Here is a 10,394-nt window from a genome sequence, read left to right as displayed (position 1 = left end):
CAGACAGATGCTATTTTGTCAATAAAATAACAAAGAAATTTCTCACATGTCATGATTGAAATATCTGTCAGAGCAGAGGTGCGTGGATTCACAACAGAGTTTATTACATTAAATAACACTCTGGGTTCATGGCAACTGCCGGCTATGACAGAGGAGAGATGCTGCATCTTTGCCACCTTCACAGCCTTCTGGTATGTGGCTAGACTAACCCTTAATAAACCCAGTGATACATGTAAATCGAGATGGTTTGGGTTCGAGATGGTTTGGGGGTGAGCTGGACCGCAGATGGACCGCAGAGTGAAGGCAAAAGGGCCAACAAGTGCTAAGCATCTCTGGGAACTCCTTCAAGACTGTTGGAAAACCATTTCAGGTGACTAGCTACCTCTTGAAGCTCATCAAGAGAATGCCAAGAGTGTGCATCAGATCAAAGGGTGGCTACTTTGAAGAAACTAGAATATAAGACATGTTTTCAGTTATTTCACACTTTTTTGTTAAGTACATAATTCCACATGTGTTCATTCATAGTTTTGATGCCTTCAGTGAAAATCTACAATGTAAATAGTCATGAAAATAAAAAGGAAACGCATTGAATGAGAAGGTGTGTCCAAACTTTTGGCCTGTACTTACTATCTATCTATCTATCTATCTATCTATATATATATATCTATATATATATATATATATATCTATCTATCTATCTATAGAAGAATAACATCAGTCACACATATGAAGTTACCTAAAGGCAGGTCGACCGTGGCCACCGCTCCTTTCTCCCCCTGCATTTGGACTTTGTCAAAAACAGAAACAACCTTTGCAGGACTTTGAAGTTTGGTCTGCAGATCCGCATAGAAATCAAACCTGGAAACAGAGACAGATGCGAAACATAGTTTTCACACATGTTAACTGTAGGGCTGCCCCCTTTTAGTTGATTAGTCGACTAATCAGTTGTTTTGGTCTTAGTCGACTGAGATTTCTTTAGTTGATTAGTCATTTTTTTTATACTTTTTACAAATAAACACTGAGCACATCTCTGGTAAACACAAGGTTTAAAGTGGTGCTTTTGAACGATTCTTTGTGAAGTAACTCAGTTTTACAGATCTGTTTATTAAATCAACTAATTGATTAGTGGATAAAATCACTAAAAAGTGTTGGTCAACTTAAAATGTCTTTAATCGAGGACAGCGCCAGTAAACTGTTATAATGACTCTGTGGAGAGGTTGTTATGATGGCAATACACATCAAATTCAAATGTCAAAAACAGTATGCCTACATTTCAGATTGTGAAGAAAAAAAGATACATTTCTTGTAGGAATTATCAATGTAAGGATTCTTCCAAGAGATTTTAACTAAAATTGGTGTTACAATCCTCAAATTTTTGTACAGTTTAGGATCATCTTTGTATACACTTCCTAGTTTACCAAACTGATTATTAAGCTCGATATTAAGAGACATTTCCCCTCAGAGACTACTCTCCCACCATCTAAAGTGCAGATCTATTATTCTGATAAGTCAAGTAAATAGATAAAAAATACAATGAACTCTTCTGCAGGGTCTCTTCAACCATTTAGACCTTCATTTGTGTGCTTACCACTGTGCCTGCCAGTTGATGAAGCTGAACGACGGGTAAAGAAGCCAGCCAGTCTCAGCCAGCGCCCCCTGATGGTCGATACTGATGAAGAAGTTTGGGGCCGGGGTGTGTTGGAAGGAGACATACACCAGCTGTCCCAACCTACAATACAAATTCAGAAGTAGCATACCACAATGATGAATGATACAGTATGGTACAGAATAACAAAATAAAAAAACTAACAGGGATTTTAATGAGCTTAAATTAACACATAATTACACTTTTACAGTTAGATTCTCTGTTCTTAAGAGACATGGAACGATGAACTTCAGGAGATAACATTTCCCCCCCCCCCGAAGAGCTTATAAAATATTTTGGAAACATCATTTAAAGTTGAGACCAGACCAGGTGAGCAGCTTCAGTAGAGAAGAAGTAAACAGACTTTAGAGAATAGTAACATTCAAAGTGTTCAGTTAATCTGTGTACAAGGATGTTAACCATCAAAATGAAATGGGTTTTAATCCTCCAGGTCAGCGTGTCTTACTCGAGTGCCTGAGCGACCGAACCCTCCAGATACACCATGGCAGCGGGGATGTCCAATCGGGGGGGGGGGGGGAGGGGGAGGAAAACGGATGCATTGGATTTGGCCATGTTCTGCACCTGGAGGGTTTGGATTGATGATTGATTATATGAAAGCCAATACTTCCTGTGTGTTTAAAAACAAAGTTTTGAGGGAATCGTGGCCGGCTATAAAGAAGAAAAAGTCAAATGGCTTCATGGCAATCATTTTCACCTAATCTGTTGATTATTCTTTTGATTAATAGTTTAGTCTATAAAATGTAAGAAAATAGTGAGAAAAGCAGATTATAATTGCCCAGAGTCTAAAGAGATTTCTTCAAAAAACAGTCCGTAATCCAAAGATATTCAATTTACATTATAAAATAAAAACAACAAATCTTCCCATTCGAGAAGCTGCAACAAGAGAATGTTTATTGTTCAAGTCATAAAACCAAACATTTATATATATTATATTGTTTTTAATGAGCCTGCATGTGACATAGGAAGGGGAGCCAAATCTATATGGCTTGTTGAATCCCATGTTTTCTGATCTACTGTAGGAAGCCCACACAACACTGACTGGGTTGTCTTATTATTGTTTGTGGGTTGGTAGTCACTCCAGATACCCAAATGTTTGTGCACAAGTACAAAGTGAGTTATGTTTGAGTGATATATCCCCTTTAATGTGCTTGCTTTGAAACAAATAAGCAGAAAATAATTATGTATGTATGTATGTATATGTTGTGTAATTCAATATATAAACTCTCCAAACAGTCCCTGCTGGATATTACTTTGCTGATCGTCAAAGACCTTTTACGATCTGGAGGTAACAACCTGAGCAACAAGCTCATCACCATTAACATTAACATTAACAGACCTTGGTGAAGAAAGAGCAGTTGCCCTCAGACACCCAGACCACAGCACCCGCCACCTTGGGCCAAGGTTCACACCCATCACCTGCATCGATCAGCTGATACGACTTCTGATCCCAGCGCGTCATCAGCCAATCATACCTGGCATCTAGTCTCTTGATGATTATAGGCATGTTCCACCCTGGGAGGACAGAAAAACAATACATTCAAAAAAAATGCAACATGAGTGAGTTCTCGCTTGCTGCTGTTTTAGGAAACCGTTTGTATTCATCTCTCAAATCTTTAAAAAACACAAAAACTACTGAATAAAACTGATTGTATCATTACACCCTGAAATTCTGGGAACCAATCGAAATGTTAATGACGGTTTATTTGATTTCATTTCTTTATAAAAAGGACAACGCACATTAATCAACATTTCAGTAAATGTGCCAGTTTTAGCCAGCTGGTTCATTCTTTCAACTGCAGTCTTTGGCGAGAGGTTTTGAAACCAAATAGTTGATGGTTAAAAATAAAGTTTAGTAAACCGACACCCAAATGCACACCTTCAACCCATCAACCCTTCAACCTGTGATGCTACTGTTTATTTGCTTGAAGGTGCCCTGCCATACAAAACCGTTTTTGTGTGGTTTTGTATGTTAGGTCCATATGTGTTTGTGTTATGTTGTGAATGTAAAAATGAACTGCTACCTCCTTTGTCAGCTCTAGCCACTGAAAAGAAATAAGCAGAGAAATCAGGCCATTTACAAAAGCTGGTCAGTCTGGCATCATATTGCCTGAGCTCATTACTATTTTTATTAGCTCGCCCAGTTGGGCTGGGTAAAGGATTCTGACAGCCAGACTCTCATTGACTAGCTGTTAGCCAATCAGAATCAAACAGCTTAGCTTGTTGAATATTAATGAGAACTGGCAGAAATTGAGCTGAGTCTTCCTGTAGGCTTTCTATACCACGCTAGAATGGCTTGAAACAAGGTAACCAAGGCCTTTTTTCCACAAAGAATGTTACAGAGTCCATGGTAGAACTTCAGACATTACCACAAAGTAATAAAATACGTGTGGCAGGGCACCTTTAAGAGCAAAGACAAACCTGCAGGGTTTAAGCTGCAGTATAAGTTCACACAGCCTGTTTTTTTGTTTGTAAAGATATACAGCAAAAAGTCAGCAAAAAGCAAAAAAGAACTTAAAGTTTTGTCAAGTTATTGTGGGCATAAAAAAAGACCATAGCTAGTGATTTGGGGAAAAAAAGACAAACGTACACTGTAGTTGGAGTAATTAGGATGCTGAGATGATGAGAAAATGTGTCTCATGTAGATTAAATATTACTAGATCTACCAGTATACTGTATTTAATAGCGATATTACTTTACACATTTTACTGATAAAAGACACTTCCACTCCCAATAATCCCAACAATCAGTGAAAGAATCAGACCCATTAGCGCCGTGAAGAGATGGGGCTCTTACCCTTGGATTTGAAAACAGCATGGGAGAAGACGCAGCTGATCGCCCTGCAGCGCCAGTAGTAAAGCACATTGGGGATCCAGTTACCCAGAGCAAAGACCGGCACCGGAGAGAAGTGCAGCCTGGACAGAACCTCCTTATTACTGCAGAAACATGCAGGAGGTTAAATGTGGTTTTCAAAGACATGAGAGCGTAGAACTGATGTTAAGCATTATGGCACTGAATGAGTGCTGAGTCTTTTTTATTTTGGAGTCAAACTGCCTTGTATTATGGTATAAGAATTTCAATTTGCAGGCACTCTTGTTCAGTAATTTCTCTATAATGGAATATCCTGACAGTGTCTGGTCCAGTGTAATACCTAGATATGTAACAGTATCCTTTGCTTCAATTTCATTTTCATTACATGTGACTTTTAGCGCAGGTGCCTTTTGTAGCTTACGTCTGTTGCCAAATAGAATGCACTCAGATTTCCCTAGATGCAATGACAGTCTATTGTCTATTAGCCACTCTCTAACATTTTTCAGCTCTCCACTAAGAGCGTCTTCAATTTGATAGAAGTTTCCAGACACTAGTAATGAGGGGTCATCGGCATACAATAACAACTTACGTTTGTCTGCAGCTGGCTTGTCGTTTACATATATAAGGAATAACAAAAGGGCCTAATATCAAGCCTTGGGGTACACCAAAAGTTATTTTAATGGGTTCAGACAGGACTCCATCAAAATCACAAGTTTGATTTCTTTCTGATAAATATGACTTAAACCATTTTAAGGAGTGTATGATTGCTAACTTGTAGCCAGCAGTGAACAAACTTCGTTGTAGGTCCATTTTTACTGTACTTAGCATTAGCATCTTGTAGGCTACTTGTCGCTAAGTGACGCATGCGCAACTCACATTTGCTCTCATCGCAAAGTGACGCATGCACGACTCACATCTGCACTCGACTCACATCGGCAGTGACAATAATCACAAAGATAAGTGAGGCATGTGTCAGTGGAGTAAGCAGATCTGAATCCAGATTGGAGGTCATATAGCAGATTATTCTGGATCAAATACCTCTCCACTTGATCAAAAACCACTCTCTCCAGTATTTTCTATACGCTTGGTAGTATTGACACTGGTCTAAAAGTAGAGTACCCTGGCCCTTTTCATCTCAATTGGAACCTTACCTAATTGTATGGACAAATGTGTAATATGTGCAATAACTTCACCTATAGCATTAGCACTATCCTTCAGGAATCTGGCTGGAATGTGATCCATGCCAGTAGCTTTGTTAGTAGATAAAGAAGCTAACGTTTCATATGTATTCTATTTATTTATTTTTAGAATAATAATAATTTATATATAGTATGTGTGCGTGTTTATTTATTGACTTTATTTTTATTTATTTATGTATTTCATGTTTTCTTCTATTATTGTTACATAATAGTTACCGTTTTATTCATTTCCACAATAATAGGTCGTTATCAGTAATTTGGTTGTATCTATATCAATTTATTTAAGTTGATGTATGATTGAGTTTGTTTAAAATTAACCTTTCTTCTATGAGTACATTTGCGTGTATCTGCATTTCTCCTTTCCTTTAATCTATTTTCTCATGCACAAATAGAAAGGTTTATGTATCGTACATATTGCACTGTAAATTGACAGCTTTCAAAACTAATCTTTACAAAAAGTGGATCTTTGATCACCCTAACAAACGCAACTTCGATATTAAACCAAAAACGCTAAAAACACTATTCCAAAAAAATGGGGGAACTAAAAATAGAGACTGACTCAGAAGAAACTACTTCACCATTACAAACACTGCAACACAGGTTTTTTATATCAAGTGAGTATTTGTATACAGTATATATTCTGCATCCCATCTTTTTAAGAGATAAATATTGTACTTTTTACTCCACTACATAAATCTGACAGCTTTAGTTACTAGTTACTTTACAAATTAAGATTTAAGCACAGAAAACAGTAGTTTATAAAATATGTTTTATCATAATCTCAACCAATGGCCTGCATTCACAGCCATTCCCCATTGCGTGGGGCTCGAGACATTATCTCCCATGCTATTTGCGATCTCTCTTGAACCGTTAGCCCAGGCCATAAGGCAAAATAAAATATGTAATGTCCAGATTAAATCCAATAACAACTCAGTATCGTTATTTGCAGATGATATTTTACTGTACATATCTGACCTTGAGGACTCTGTTCCAAAAATCCTTAAGATCTTTAACGAATTTGGCTCAATCTCTGGCTATAAAATCAATTGGAATAAATCTAATCTTCTCCTGCTGAATAACAAACAGGTGACATCAGCTATTAGTGATACAATACCAACCCAAAGCAAAATGACACATTTGGGCATCATCATTCGCGCATCGCTACAGCGAGTTGTCCAGGACAACTATGAAACTACACTAAGTAGTGTTAAAAGGGATCTGACTAATTGGTCTGCGCTGCCGGCATCACCACGATCCAGGACTGCTGTTGTTAAAATGAACATAGTTCCTCATGTGAACTTCTTAAATACAATGATCCCCTTACCCCCACCAATAAATTTCTGGAAGAAACTTGATACCGTAATCCGGCAGTATATTTGGAATAGTAAACTACCTAGGCTAAAATTCTCTACCTTACAACGTACCACGAACACGGGAGGCCTGGCCCTCCCCAACCTTAAAGCGTACCATAGAGCCTTGCAGCTACGGGCCCTCAGAGTGTGGATAGACCCCTCATCTACAGTCCCATGGAGAGAAATAGAGCAAAACCTCACTGGAAGTCTAAGACTGCAAGACCTCGCCTTTGCAGGTGTGTGTACAAAAAAGTGCATGTTAGCCTATGGCCCTATTATCATTATCATCAACACATTGATCAACTTTAAACAGGTAGAGGAGAAACTACGCTACACCAATAAGTGGCATTTGAGCACCCCAATTTGGCACAACATACACTTAATGTCTGGTAACAAACCTTTTGTTTGAAACCAGTGGAGTGACAGAGGTATTTATACTCTAGACCGGTTATTCAATGGGGAAGGTATGTTGAGCTCTGAGGACCTGAGAACTAGCTTTGAGATCCCTAGGACATCCTTTTTCCTTTATCTTTGCTTAAGATCAGCCCTAAAATGTTATGGAGTACCATGGGGAAACAGTCTTGAGACTCACCCAATCACTGAATGGCTGCGAGAGGATTAGTGTCCAGGATTTATGCTAAATTGATGAAAGTATCCGTAGGAGAACTCACAATAGTACAGAAATTAGAGCGAGAGCTGAGCCCGGAGGGGAACGTAATTAATTGTGAGACAGTTTGGGACAACATTTCCCACTGTTCCAAGAACCCAAATCACCAGCAGATCCACTTCAACATATGCCACAGGACATATTGGACTGCTCAGAAGAGATACGTCTCTAAAGTCATTCCTACTCCCTATTGCACGTTCTGTCAACCTGAACAAACTGGAACTTTCCTGCACATGGTCTGGGAGTGTGAACAGGTGCAGGAGTTCTGGAATAAAACAACATCAATAATATCTGATGTGATAGGATGTCGAATTCCTCGGGACCAGATTGTTTTGTTACTTAATGACGACTCTAAATTACACCTGCTTGGGAGACAAAAGAAAGTTTGGTTAGCCGGCTCAACCGCAACCAAGAAAATGATAGATCAGCGCTGGCTAAAACCCCCGCCCCCCCCATCTCGCTTTGTATAAAACAGTGGTTGGTGTATTTTCTGGACATAGTTCTGCTTGAGCTCTCTACAGCAAGGATTAACAAAGCCAAGTCATCTACTATAGACCTATGGAAATGTGCAGCAGCACAGGTATCAGTCCTAATGACCTCAGCATCACCAGAAGTAGAGGAGGGCGACTAGGCAAGGTGGGATTTCTGTTTTTGTTTTTTTCTTTCTTTTCCTGAAGAGGGTGATTGTTCTTGTTCAAGTGGGTTTGTCTGTTCTGTTGTTGTTGTTTAAAATTAAAAAATAAATAAAAACTTAATCTTAAAAATATATATGTTTTATCTTAAATTAAACTACCCAACAATATGCAGGCCTACAAGTCCAGCTGAAATGATTAGACCATTAAAAACTTAGTTGATTGATACAACTGTTTGGATTGTTTTCAGTTTCTAAAATGTGAGGATTTTTCTGAAATGAGTACTTTTAATTTTAATACTTAAGTACATTTTCCTGATGATACTTAAATACTTTTACATAAGTAACATTTTCAATGTAGGACTTTTTCTTGTAACAGAGTATTTTTACATTGTGGTATTAGTACTTTTACTTAAGTAAAGGATCTGAATACTTCTTCCACCACTGATCTTTTTCAGCGTGGTTTGTCTGTGTTTGGTACAGTACACAGTATGTTGATCTTTAAGACTGTTCCATTAGATTATTTTCCAATTTTTTTAGACTAATAATCCAGCAAATTGCCCAAAGGTGATTTGGCTTCTGTTGTTTCATGTTGCTTTAAATCCCCACTTTGGCCAGATGCAACATGTAAGTGAGGCTTATCATTCTGCATAATAAGTACGTTTACTTTTAATATTTTGAGTAGGTTTAGCTGATAACACTTCTGTACTTTTATTTCAGTAAGGTTTTGAATGCATGACCTTTGGTTGTGATGAAGTATTTTAACATGTTGTATTACTACTTTTACTTAAGTACTTCTTCCACCACTGATACTCCCTGACTGTAGCATATAGAGATGCAAGTTCAGTTTGTAAGTTATGCCACATTATTTTGTATTTGAGTGTTGCCACATGGACCCAGACTGCATTTCAACACTTTGCCTTAAAGCAGTGGCTCCTCTCCGGTCACCTGTCGTGGGCGACCCTCTGCAGCTGGTCCCTCATCCACAGAGCATCACTGAGCGCAGAGTCGTCCAGGGACAGAAAGAGCACCTGGGTACTGTTGGGCAGCTCCTCCAGCAGGCTGGTCAGGGACGACTCCGAGCTCCACATGCACTCCAGAAACGCTGACTTGTTGGAGAAGGCGTGGATGATGAGAGGTCCCCGCAGAGCACCGGGCTGGTAGGAGAACTCCCCATCCAGAGTCAGGACAGTAAACGCGGACGCGGGGTCTCCTGGCTCCGGCCCGTCCGGCGAGGAGTCTTTACTGGATCTCAGGCTTATCGCGTTGTCTCGGGACTCACAGGCCGCCCCATCTTCGATCAGTTTCACTTTCCCTGCAGCTTCACTTTTGTGAGCTGTCACAACAACAACAAGAAGCCACAACACCGAGGACTTTGAAGGCAGCAAAGCCATGTCCCTGCTCACGGCGAGTGACCCTTGAACTTAACAGCCAAGTCTGAGCATTTATTTTCTTTCTTTTATCGGAGTTTAAAAGGTCCAACAGCTACCAACTCTCTCAAAAGGCGTTTTGACGTACTTCCTAATTTCATCGCAATACTTTTGAGTTGGAGATGGAGGCGGGTCGTGCTGCTGTCTACGGCGGCCCCACGTGGACAGACCGAGCGGTTGACAGCTCGAAAACAGGATTTCTATTGGTCGACAAATTGATCCGGATTATTCAAATTTGGGATAAACTACAGCACGCTGACGTTTAATGCCACGACTAAATATATTGTGTTAAGAGGTGGCAGGAAATCATTATCATTTATTTATAACACTGTATCTATGTTCAACATAGATACATACAGATCCCAGGCTGTTCTCCAACGGTTGGACAACAGCCTGGGATGATCATTTAGCAACTCAACGTGAACTAAATGACAATTTCTCGCGACACTTGAGGATTATTTGCCTAAATGAATAATAACTCAATCTGATTTTTGGTCTGCTTTTACTTTTTGGGAATAATTTACTTTCATTTAATGTTAATTTGTGTATTTAAACTACATTTATATTTAGAGGTAGTCCTTCACCGATTCAGATGTTACAAATTAAAGTGTCATACCAGCAAAATAAAGTACAAAAAAGCC

General features: G+C 39.1%; 1 pseudogene; it reads right to left on the bottom strand.

Moving 5' to 3' along the window:
- Positions 1-9,897, bottom strand: part of LOC120562000 — a 22,204-nt pseudogene extending 12,307 nt beyond the window's left edge.
- Positions 9,898-10,394: the final 497 nt, after the last annotated feature.

This window comes from Perca fluviatilis, chromosome 7 (assembly GCF_010015445.1).
Source record: "Perca fluviatilis chromosome 7, GENO_Pfluv_1.0, whole genome shotgun sequence".
In the NCBI taxonomy this organism is placed as follows: Eukaryota; Metazoa; Chordata; class Actinopteri; order Perciformes; family Percidae; genus Perca; species Perca fluviatilis.
Note: the sequence above shows the minus strand (reverse complement) of the source record. Positions and strands in the feature narration are given on the sequence as shown.